Below are 11,999 nucleotides of genomic sequence, written 5' to 3'. Positions count from 1 at the left end.
GAGTTTCACAAACTTTCCTGCCTGGGCTGGCTTTGAACCGTGATCCTCAGATCTCAGCCTCCTGAGTAGCTAGGATTACAGGCGTGAGCCACCAGCACCCGGCTTAAAACATTCGTTTTTATTGTGGAATCTAAAACCATTATTGTATGATAGTATAAGTCTTTTAGCATACTCAAATGAGTTGACATTCATTATGGACAGCAGGCTAGCTCACAAGTAATAAACTATAATGCACAAACACATTTGACTGGGAAAATTGCCACAACCTGTTAATAACGTGCAGCAAACTTTCCAGTAATACCTCTGGATATTTTTGGTAAAGTTAAGGAAAAGCTACTGCAGTCAGGACCTAGGTGATGTTTAGGCTTCAAAAACTGGTTGCCAGGGGCCACGGTGAAAGATTAGACAGGGAGCCAATGAAAACTGTTACCTTGGTACGAAATGGGCATTTCCAGAAAATGCAAAATTCTTTTACAGATACTCAGCATACTATGATCTGACAAGTTTACAGTGATAAAACAGTAAAGACAATTAACATTATTTATACTTTCAGTGTGTAGAGAATACAGATTTTTAAATCAGCAGCAGTAAATTTAATGACAGCTCCTGAGACAAGTTGCCCTCTGCCTTCTATCCACCCATGCCAAAGATGGTAACACACAGAATAGAAAGTGATTTACTGCATGGGATTCAGAAAGTACTTGAAAAGTGGTAAAATTCTATGTTATTAAATGACAAAACATATTTAGAGGCTTTATTTAAAAATCTCTTACTGTTCATTATCAAAGTTACAAGATTGTTTGCCTACCAAGACAGACTGTAAACATAGGAAATTTTCACTTAGGAAAGATGGGTTTACTGTAATTTGATCTTTTACAAAAAATTACTATAAGGTATTGATAACCAAATTTCTCTTTTACTTTAAGTCTAATTCTCTTGGAAATTCAACCAGTGTTTCTACTCTCTTGATCTAAAATTCAACCATGGTCATTTCAGGAAATACCCAGTTAATTTGTTAATCAGAAACACAAACTGAGTGGCGTGTATTTTCATTTTCATCTTAGGCCAAAGGCCTCAACTTCATTATACTGTACAAGAAGACAGAGATGGCAGTGGTCCTGTGGTGTCTGCCTTCCATATTGTAGCTGGGGTTAATGACACAGTGGAAGAGGCAGTGGTGATACAAAGCAAGGCCAGCCTAGTTGCTTATCTCACAGGGAGTCCTCTTCTTGCTTGGCTGGCAGCAGCCAAGTGTTGTTAGGCTGCCTCTCTCCAAACTTGATTTTGCAGCAAAGGGTGACATGCTCTGGTAATCCTGTGTCAGGGAGATTCCATTCAGGCCAGGAGTTGTTCCTTCAATCTGTTGGCTGTGAGTTGATGCTAATATGAAGAAAATTATCTGGGTAGCTCAGGTGTTCACTGAGACACTGCAGAGGTGTTTCCAACATTGGTTCAATTCTGTGAATCATGACTTCATTCTTCTTTTCCCCATCTTCAGGAGTAACTGCAGAAGGACAGACTTCTTTGAGGAGATCTCCTAGTGTATGCAGCTGCCCATCTGAACAAAATAGCTTCTGAATAAAAGGCTGTTCTGTCGTTGTCTGATATATTCTAAAAGGGATATAATGAAATCCATTTTCTTCTGCAGGATATTCCATGAGTTTCCGGTTGATGGCCCCAAACTGGTCAAATCTGTCATTTTGTAGTCCCATCCAAAGCTGCTTGTGATCTTTTTTCTGCATTTCATTAATTACTTGACTTTTATGCTTTAAAGCATCAGATTCTTTCATACAAAAAATAAAATGAGCTTCAATTGCATCTTTAGATGGACAGTGCAGAAGGTCCTTTTCTGGAAAACTCGTAAAATATACTGTGATATTCCAAGGAAGAGCTGAACTCAATACAAGAAGATCAAATAGCAAACCAATTTGATAGTGCCGTTTCAGTGGTGTGCCTTCATATTCAAACCGTATCTCACTAATGTCTTCTTGTCTCATAACCTTCTGAAGATACTTTTTCACCTTGTCAGTTACCAATGTCAAATAACTTACTCTTGCCAAAAGCAAATAATATGGTTCTGCTTCCCTTTCAGTTATCTCATCCTGGTACAGAGTGAAGCAAGTTGGAATTCGTCCAAACCACACATCTCAAAGTACATCTTTGTCATCTGTCATTCTTCCAGTGGTTAAAGCAGTACATATAGGCTAAATTCTTTCTTCAATCAAAGCCAAAGTTCTCTGAGCACCGGCTCCTTCTCGCTTCCCGCACCGGTGAGGTGGCACTACCCCAGCACTGCCTGCTTGACGCACACAGTCCTGCAGAAACACGGACACTAGGAGGCCCGAGAGCTCGCGCAGCCACAGGAAAGCACCAGCTCCGAGGTCCTCAGGGAATACAACCGCAGAAACCTGCAAGACCCCACTCATTATTTTCTAATTAACTGAATACTGACACAGTGGTTACCAGTACTATCTTCCTTATTTGTCCAGCATTTTTAGGAAGTACCTGCGGAAATTAGGATTAGACAATCTTTTTAATTTTGTGCTTCTTTTGAAGGAAAATAGGAGTGCAGTTAGCATAGTAAATATATTAACAAAATAGGTTTTTCTGACAGACTTGACTGGGAAATAAGGAACAAGGTCAGTGTACCAGATCTAGTCAACCTTTTATCCTTCGCTCTGTCCTGTGCTTTGAGCCTTTATATCTCTTAAAATTTTGCTTCCAAACTGGTTGGCAAACGTGATATTAGTGATATGTGGAGACACAGTCAGTTTGAAAAGGCAAGAAAATGTTCACTGTGATAAATCCTTTTCAAATCTTCACAAAACAGAGCTTCTATGTACACATAATGCAACCTTGAGAGTACATAAAATACAGAAAATCCACAAAGATTAAGGGAGAACATGATAAGACTCCACAAATGTGTGAAGAATAACATACAATTCTTTGTGTTCAGTAAACTTTGAAAAAGCTTTAGTGAAAAATCAAAGGAACAGTGTTAGAAGAAGGTCTTTTTCAAGATCAGAGACGGCACTAGAGAAAGGGGCTTGGAGGGATAGGTTGAAGATTTAAAAGAAAGAACCTTCAGACTTTATAGCAATGCAAAGGAAGGAGGTGGTAGGCATGGAGAATTTTTGGCTCTTTTTCCTTCTTCCTTTATGTCTTTGTTCCTTTAGATTATTTTCATGTACCTACAGATTATACTGAATTCTAATCTAGGACAAAGTTTTTAACTGGAACATCCAAAGATCTTAACTAGAAGTGACTTGGTTCATTTTGACCTTTTTATTGCTCCCATAGACACAGGTTATTTTCATACATGGTCAACCAAACAAGACCACAGTACAGGTTTAGACATCCTAATAATCCATGGGAATTCCCACAAAAAGGATGCTGTTGTAAGATGTGCAGAGAGATCAAATGTGGCAGTCCTAGGCAAAATATACAGGCTATTATTCTGAGCTGCTTTTTTATGTTAGTTTAATTCTGTGTTTTAAGTGAAGCTGTAGTCTCATGGATCTTTTGCAAAGAGCTTTTTAGATGTCAGAAATATCATTTAATAATACTAAACAAGAAAATCCATATGAATAAACAAGTGAACTAATTTACCCAGGAACAGATGTAAAATGGAATAAAAATAACGAGGTTTGAAATTTTTGAAAAACTTTTCAAAAGGTGGGTATCATATTTTCAAAGCAGTATAGTTGGGGGTGTAAGAAATAATAGAGGCAGGGGGTTTAGCCCAGCGGAAGGGCACCCGCCTGTCGTGCACAAGGCCCTGGATTCGGTTCTCAGCCCTGGTTAAAAAAAAGAAAGAAAGAATAGAGCCTGGGAACAACCAAGAAGCCAGCACAGTTGGAGAGAATGGAATGGAGGCTTAGTAGTTTCTAGGACTCCACAAAGTGTGTCTATAGCCCAAGTACTTTAAAATGTCAGACACATTCTGGAACTCTGTGAATCCATGTTGGAGTCCATACAATCAAAAGCACTCTAAAGAAATAGATAGGCTCCAGCAATCCCACTTCTGGGCATTTACCCAAATAATCACAAACAAGGCCACACTAACGCTACCAGCACAACTATGTTTATCACCGTTATTCACCATAGCTAAGATATGGAACCAACCCAGAAGCCCCTTAGTAGATGAATGGATCAAGAAAATGTGACATAGATGGATATAGATATAGATATATGAATACTATGCTTCCATCAGAAACAATGACACCACCCCATTTGTAAGGAAATGGAAGGACTTGGAAAAAATTATAATAAGTAAGCCAAATCCAAAGAAATATAGGTCCCACGGTTTCCTTTTTGTGATATGTCTAGGATAATGCTAGCAAATGAGCAAAATACTTCAATAACTATGTACATATGACCCTATAAGATGAAGCTAAATGAAATGAACTCCAAGACATGGACACAAGAGGTTTTTCTTTGTTGTTGATTATGCTGTTGTTAATGTACTATGTGATTTTTTTGTTTCTTTTGTATGTTCTTCCCCCTATGGTCTATCCCCTGTTGTTACTGTATTTGAATTTTGTACCCTGGTATTGTATCTGTATTATCTGAATTAGGGAAGGGAAGGGAAACAACAGAATGGTGAGACAAAGGACAAGGTGAGAATCAAGGCAACAGCGATATTCACAAGACAATATGTTGGAAATGATCTGTAAAACTTAGGGGGGGATTGAGGGGAGAGAAAGTAGGAGAAAAATGAGAGAAGGGATAACAAGTTTGACAAGAAATGTACGTGTTTCCTTACTTATGTAACTGTAACCCCGGTGTACATCACGTTGACAATATTAAAAAAAAATGATAAGAAATAAACCTCAGGCTAGGAAGGTGGCTCCGTGGTAGAGCGCTTGCCTTGCATGCATGAGGCCCTGGGTTTGATACCTCAGCACCACATAAGCAAAAAGAAAAAAGCCGGAAGTGGCGCTGTGGCTCAAGTGGTAGAGCGCTAGCCTTGAGCTGAAGAGCTGAGGGACAATGCCCAGGCCCAGAGTTCAGACCCCATGACCGGACCCAAAAAAAAAAATTTCCATCCTTTTTTGTAAATGTTTTTATTGTTATTGTAAAGGTGATGCACAGAGGAGTTAGTTACATAAATCAGGTAATGAGTCCATTTCGTTTGGTAAAATGTCACTCTTTCCCTCATTCTCTCTTATTTTCTCCTTCCAGTCCTCACTCACAAGTTGTATAGTTCATTTTCAACAGTAGTACTACTACCACATTTGTTCACTCCTTATCCCTCCATTTCTGTGCCCCACTTACCCTCGCAAAGACAGATAACCAAGACAAAAAGAAAACCTCTTGTTATTTCCTGAGTTTCCATCCTTTCATTTTTAATTTTGTACTACTGAAGATTGTTCCCTGAACCTTGCACATGCTAGACAAGTATTTGAGCCATGCCTGCATACCTTCTGCGTTTTTTGCTTCTGAGATAAGCTCTTGGCCACATTTCTAGGGCTGTATTCAAAACGCATGCTCTTTCTGTTTTCTGGCTACTAGTTGATAGGATTGCAGCAAAAAGGAATAACACAGCCGATTATCAATGACTTATTATTCCCCTGCATGGCTGTAGCATGTTTGCTTTCATCAATATCTGTGGAGAGTCATCTGGGTTGTGTTTGCCTTGTGGCTCTTGTGAATAATTCTTCAGTGAACATGGGTAGACAAATACCTAATAAAGTCCAAACTTTCAGTTCTTCTATGTGTATAGCATGAAATGGAATAACTGGGTCACATGACAATTTTGTATTTAGTGTTTTGAGGAACCTCCAGACCCTTTATCCTAGTGGCAACCCAATTGGATACCTTTTATTATTCTTTAAACAAAGGAGGAGGCTGCAATGCTTGGTAAGAAATGTACGCATTATCCTGCCCATGTAATTGTAACCCCTCTGTACAGTATGTTCACAAATAAAATTAAAAAAAAGAAGAAACCTAATAGGCTGATCATTTTCAACTTATTGAAGCCTCCTAAAGTCCTGTGAATTTTTTTCTACCTGCAAGCTAGACTAGTTGTTCTTTCTATAGGAGGCATTTTTTGCTAACATTCATTTTTAAAGCCTAACATTTATATAACACATTATAATTTTCTTTTTTTAATTAAAAAAAATAATTCTTTCTTCATTGTGAAAATACTGTACAGAGGGGTTACAATTACATTGGCAAGATAATGAGTATGTTTCTTATTAGGCATTGTAGCCTCCTCCTTTGTTCCCCCTTTCCCATCCTTTACCATCCTCCCCACCCAACTCTCCCCCCCACCCCCGCACCAAAGTTGTAAAGTTCGTTTTCGACATACGGACTTGTACATCTCATTGTTGCAATGGATCCACCTGTGTCCCTATTTAAATGATTTAATGTATTTGTTGTCCAAATTTCCTTTTGGCAAAAATATCCTTTTTGTCTGAAGAACTTTCTTTAGAAGTTCATTTAAAAGAAGTTTGGCTGACAATAGATTCTCTAAATTTTTCTTTACCTGAAAATTTCCTCATTTTGCTTTCGTTCCTGAAAGATATCTCTACCAGGTATAGAATCCTGTTGACAGCTTTCTTTTGGCAATTTATTAAATGTGTTCTATCTCTTTCTGCCCCCTAATATTTCCATGAGAAATCTGCCATTATTCAAATCATTATTCCTATAAAATGAATGCATCATTTCTCTTCCCCCCTCTCTCTGTGTGTATACTGGGGCTTGAGCTTTTAGCTTTTTTTTACCCTTAAAGCTACCACTTGAGCCACACTTTACTTCCAACTTTGTGGTGGTTAATTGGTGATAAAAAAAAAAGTCTCATAGGCTTTCCTGCCTGGGCTAGCTTTTAACCACAATCCTCATAGCTCAACCGCCTATGTAGATAGGATTATAGACACAAGATACTGTCATCTGGCTGTCTCTGACTTCTTTTTCAAGATTATTTTCTTGACTTCCAGCTTTTTAATAATTAAAAATATTATTTATATCATTATTTGGTTCATCTTCTTTGGAATTCACCAGAAAAATGAAACTTTCACCTTTATTTTCTCTGCTGTGTTTTGATTCCTACTTTCCACAATTTCATCTGCATAAGGATCCAGAGGGAGAGATAGAAGGGAAAAAGACAAAATATCAACAAGAGTTAACATACCTCAGGATCACAGCTACTCTGATTAAAGAACTCTATCTTCCCTCAGAGTTTTATCTACCTGTGGCTTCCTAATATCTCAGCCAGCACTGCTGATTACCAGGGGACTGGTTTGTGAGGAAATGGAGAAAATATTTACAAACCAAAGAATAATTACTCCCATTCCTCTTACTCAAAGCACAGATGTCCCCATTCCTCCTCTTCATGTCAGGCTTACTGTTTGAGAGCTTTCATTGTGTTGATTCCCAGCTTCAGACTTTATTCTGTGTTAAGATCAGGATGGGAAATATCAGAGGAAACAAAAATGAACAACTCATCACTAGGTGGCATTCTTCTCCATTTCCTTGCTAGTGTTTGTTCTTCAGAGCCCTCAAGAAACTGCTACATGTGTCTTGGACAGGTTTTATTGATACATTCCATGGGAGATTGGTGCTTACTTAGAATTAGCATGGAAATTCATTTTGAAACTAAAAAGAATTTAAATGTTACCCAGAGCCTCCATACCCTGCCACCTGACAGTCTTTCTTCATTTTTTATTTTGTGATGGGATTTACTGAGGTCATGGATATGTGAGACTGATCAACATTTTGACCACAAAAATAACAACACTAAACATATGATTAAAGAAATAAACATGGAAGATATTACCCATAATAGTTTCTGGGGTGGGGATATAGCTTCATAGAAGAGTGCTTTAGTGTTCTGCACAAGGCTCTGGGTTCAAACAGTAGCAAAACAGAAATACTTTCTGATTATCTCTACAACAACCTGAAGAGAGAAGAATCTCAGATAGTGTCTGCATTCTCAGATTTCATAAGCCCTGGACGGGATCTAATTCTTGGACACTGACCTGGTTTCATTACTAAAAATCAGATTTTCAAGGGTGATTTTCAACTGGATTCATTGCATAACGAACGGGCTTGTCTACCCAGAATTCTGTGCACACAGAATCCAATACTTAGAGGACAACACCCGCTACACTTTCCGTGTGCTTGCAGAGTTCAGGCGCAGTCAACCTGCTAGCTGATCATTTCAGTCCATGCTATGTGTAGGCTGCAAAATATGGAGAATGGGGGCCAGAAGTTCTCTGCTTGTTTTTTTTTGTTTGTTTGTTTTTTTGTGGTTTTTTTGGGTCCGGTCGTGGGGCCTGAACTCTGGGCCTGGGCGCTGTCAAGGCTAGCGCTCTACCACTTGAGCCACAGTGCCACTTCCGGCTTTTTTCTTTTTTTTAATGTGGTGCTGAGGAATCGAACCCAGGGCCTTATGCATGCAAGGCAAGCACTCTACCACTGAGCCATCTTTCCAACCCCTCTCTGCTTGTTCACACAAGAGATTGGAGCTTTCTCGCGAAAACTTGCTCCCTCTCACATTCTTGGCTATCAAAATCAGCTTGCAGTCCCCGAAAGAAACCAGCACATTCTTTTCCTTAGAGTCCTCACTGGGCTTCAGGTGGAGTAGTTGCTTAAGGTCCAAGTTTGGTTACATTCTTCTTTTTTTTTTTTTTTGTGGGGCCTGAACTCTGGGCCTGGGCGCTGTCCCTCAGCTCTTCAGCTCAAGGCTAGCGCTCTACCACTTTTTTTCTGCTTATGTAATGCTGAGGAATCGAACCCAGGGCCGCAGGTATGCAAGGCAAGCACTCTACCACTGAGCCACCTTCCCAGCCCCAAAGTTTGGTTACATTCTGGGTACAGTTGCTGAAAGCACCTTTCTGGGCCACAGTCTTTTTCGACACGCCCCCTACTGGCAAAAATTAGCTCCACCAGACCCTTCTTGATCATTTTGACCACACCCCTTTACTCACACACTAACCAAGCCCCGCCCACTGAAACTCAAGCAGAGCATGCTGACGTTGAATTTTCTCACAGTGGGGTACACGTCATAAGCCTCTGATTATTACCAGGTTCTAGACTCAGAGCTACATCTGCTACCTGTCCTCAGCCAACACAGTGTTTGCAGAGGCCGCAAACTTTTAGTCATGGAGGACTGGTATCCCCATTTTGACTCTCAGTTCTACCTCCTGCTGGTAGATGAAACAGAATTGACTGTTGAATCTGGACCAGGAACAGCTTCAGGTGCTCATTTTCGTGAGGGAGCTCTAGGCCTCATGGATGACCTGAGGCTCATAGGTGAACTGGGCTGTGAAGGTGACATGAAGCAAGTAAAGGAAGCGAACCACAACGATGTTGACAAGAACCATGTAGGCTACGGCACGCGCCAGGAGCCTGGTCAGCAGCTGCCCCAAATGACTCAACAGCTGGAGGCACAGGAGTCTGAACAGCTGCATAAACACCTGTTATATCAAGAATCCGACCAACTACTTTGTCAAGAGCCTGGACACCGGCTGTGGCAAGATCCTGAACAAATGATGCTACAAATGCCTGACCAGCAGCTCTTTGAAGAGCTTGAACAGCTGCGCTGCCAAGAGCCGGGACCACAGCTGTGTCCAGAGCTTGAACCGCTGCTGCCACAAGTGCCTGGAGAACTGCTGCCTCAAGAGCCTAAACAACTGCTAGCTCAAGAGCTTGAACAACTGCTCTGTCAAAAGCCGGAACACCTGCTATATCAAGAGCTTGAACATCTGTTGCCACAAGTGCCTGATCAACTGCTGTCTCAAGAGCCTGAAGAACTGCTGTCTCAAGATCCTGGGCACCTGCAGCCACAAAATCCTATCCAGCTAAAGAACCGAGAGCCTAGACAGCAGCAGACTCAGAAGCCAGGTTCCTTGCCTGCAGTGGGGCGGAGGCCACAGCGCAGGCGCAGAAGATCACAACGCATCCGACACAAGCTGGTACCTTGGCAACTAGAAGAATTGGAACATGTTTTCCAGGAAACTCAATACCCCAATTTTCACATAAGGTCAGTGGTTGCTTCGGGAGGTTTCTGACCTCCATGAGCCCAGGTCCATTTCTTGGTACCTTTTCCTGTCTTCTGGTCCCTCCTCCTCTTGTTCTAAGAACACTGGGTCTTCAGCCTGCATGGGCAGGGACGGGATAATGGGCTAGTATGGGAGGGGAAAGCGTACTTTATGGGGTCTAAGTCAATATTTTCCTGAAATACTGGTGAATATCAAGTCTGGAGAAAGAATGGTAGCCCCTCATTTTGATTACTTTTGACTTTGAAATATGATAAAACATACTGAGCAATATTTAATCTCTAAACAACTTTTTTCGCCAGACCTGGGGCTTGAACTCAGGGTGTGGGCACTGTCCCTGAGCTGCTTTTGCTCAAGGCTTACACTCTATCAATTGAGCCACAGTGCCACTTCTGGCTTTTTCTGTTTATATGGTACTAAGGAATCAAACCCAGGGCTTCATGCATGTTAGGCAAGCACTTCTACTGCTAAGCCACATTCCCAGCCCCTCTAAACAACTTTTGAAGCATAGAACATACTATGAAAAAGTATTTTCATATTGTTGGAAGTCAGGTTTCCATAATTCTCTTCATTTTGCCAATAAGAGACTCCATACCCATTAAACAGCAATCCCTTTCTCCCACTCTACCTCAGTCCCTGACAACCATCAATCATTTTCATTCTTTGAATTTTATTCTAGGTACCTCATACCTGAGCATACCCGTTAAATAGCAATCCCTTTCTCCCACTTTACCTCAATCCCTGACAACCATCAATCATATTTTCATTGTTTGAATTTTATTCTAGATGCCCATACCTGAGCAGTCACATAGTATTTGTGCTTTTTATCACAGAATTACTTCACCAAGCATACTGTCCTGATACTTTATATTTGTTGTAAACTGATAAAATTTCCATCCTGGGGCTGAGAAGGTGGCTCAGTGGTAGAGTGCTTGCCTTGCATGCATGAGGCCCTGGGTTCGATTCCTCAGCACTACATAAGCAGAAAGAAAAAGGCGGAAGTGGTGGTATGGCTCAAGTGGGAGCGTGCTAGCCTTGAGGTGAAGAGCTGAGGGACAGCGCCCAGGCCCAGAGTTCAGACCCCATGACCGGACCCAAAAAAAAAAATTTCCATCCTTTTTTGTAAATGTTTTTATTGTTATTGTAAAGGTGATGCACAGAGGAGTTAGTTACATAAATCAGGTAATGAGTCCATTTCGTTTGGTAAAATGTCACTCTTTCCCTCATTCTCTCTTATTTTCTCCTTCCAGTCCTCACTCACAAGTTGTATAGTTCATTTTCAACAGTAGTACTACTACCACATTTGTTCACTCCTTATCCCTCCATTTCTGTGCCCCACTTACCCTCGCAAAGACAGATAACCAAGACAAAAAGAAAACCTCTTGTTATTTCCTGAGTTTCCATCCTTTCATTTTTAATTTTGTACTACTGAAGATTGTTCCCTGAACCTTGCACATGCTAGACAAGTATTTGAGCCATGCCTGCATACCTTCTGCGTTTTTTGCTTCTGAGATAAGCTCTTGGCCACATTTCTAGGGCTGTATTCAAAACGCATGCTCTTTCTGTTTTCTGGCTACTAGTTGATAGGATTGCAGCAAAAAGGAATAACACAGCCGATTATCAATGACTTATTATTCCCCTGCATGGCTGTAGCATGTTTGCTTTCATCAATATCTGTGGAGAGTCATCTGGGTTGTGTTTGCCTTGTGGCTCTTGTGAATAATTCTTCAGTGAACATGGGTAGACAAATACCTAATAAAGTCCAAACTTTCAGTTCTTCTATGTGTATAGCATGAAATGGAATAACTGGGTCACATGACAATTTTGTATTTAGTGTTTTGAGGAACCTCCAGACCCTTTATCCTAGTGGCAACCCAATTGGATACCTTTTATTATTCTTTAAACAAAGGAGGAGGCTACAATGCTTGATAAGAAATGTACTCATTATCTTGCCCTTGTAATTGTAACCCCTCTGTACAGTATTTTCACAATAAA

General features: G+C 40.6%; 1 pseudogene; it reads right to left on the bottom strand.

Moving 5' to 3' along the window:
* Positions 1–1,355: 1,355 nt before the first annotated feature.
* On the bottom strand, positions 1,356–2,174 carry LOC105988239 (annotated as a pseudogene).
* Positions 2,175–11,999: the final 9,825 nt, after the last annotated feature.

The sequence above is a fragment of the Dipodomys ordii genome, unplaced genomic scaffold, assembly GCF_000151885.1.
Source record: "Dipodomys ordii isolate 6190 unplaced genomic scaffold, Dord_2.0 Scaffold47, whole genome shotgun sequence".
NCBI lineage: Eukaryota > Metazoa > Chordata > Mammalia > Rodentia > Heteromyidae > Dipodomys > Dipodomys ordii.
Note: the sequence above shows the minus strand (reverse complement) of the source record. Positions and strands in the feature narration are given on the sequence as shown.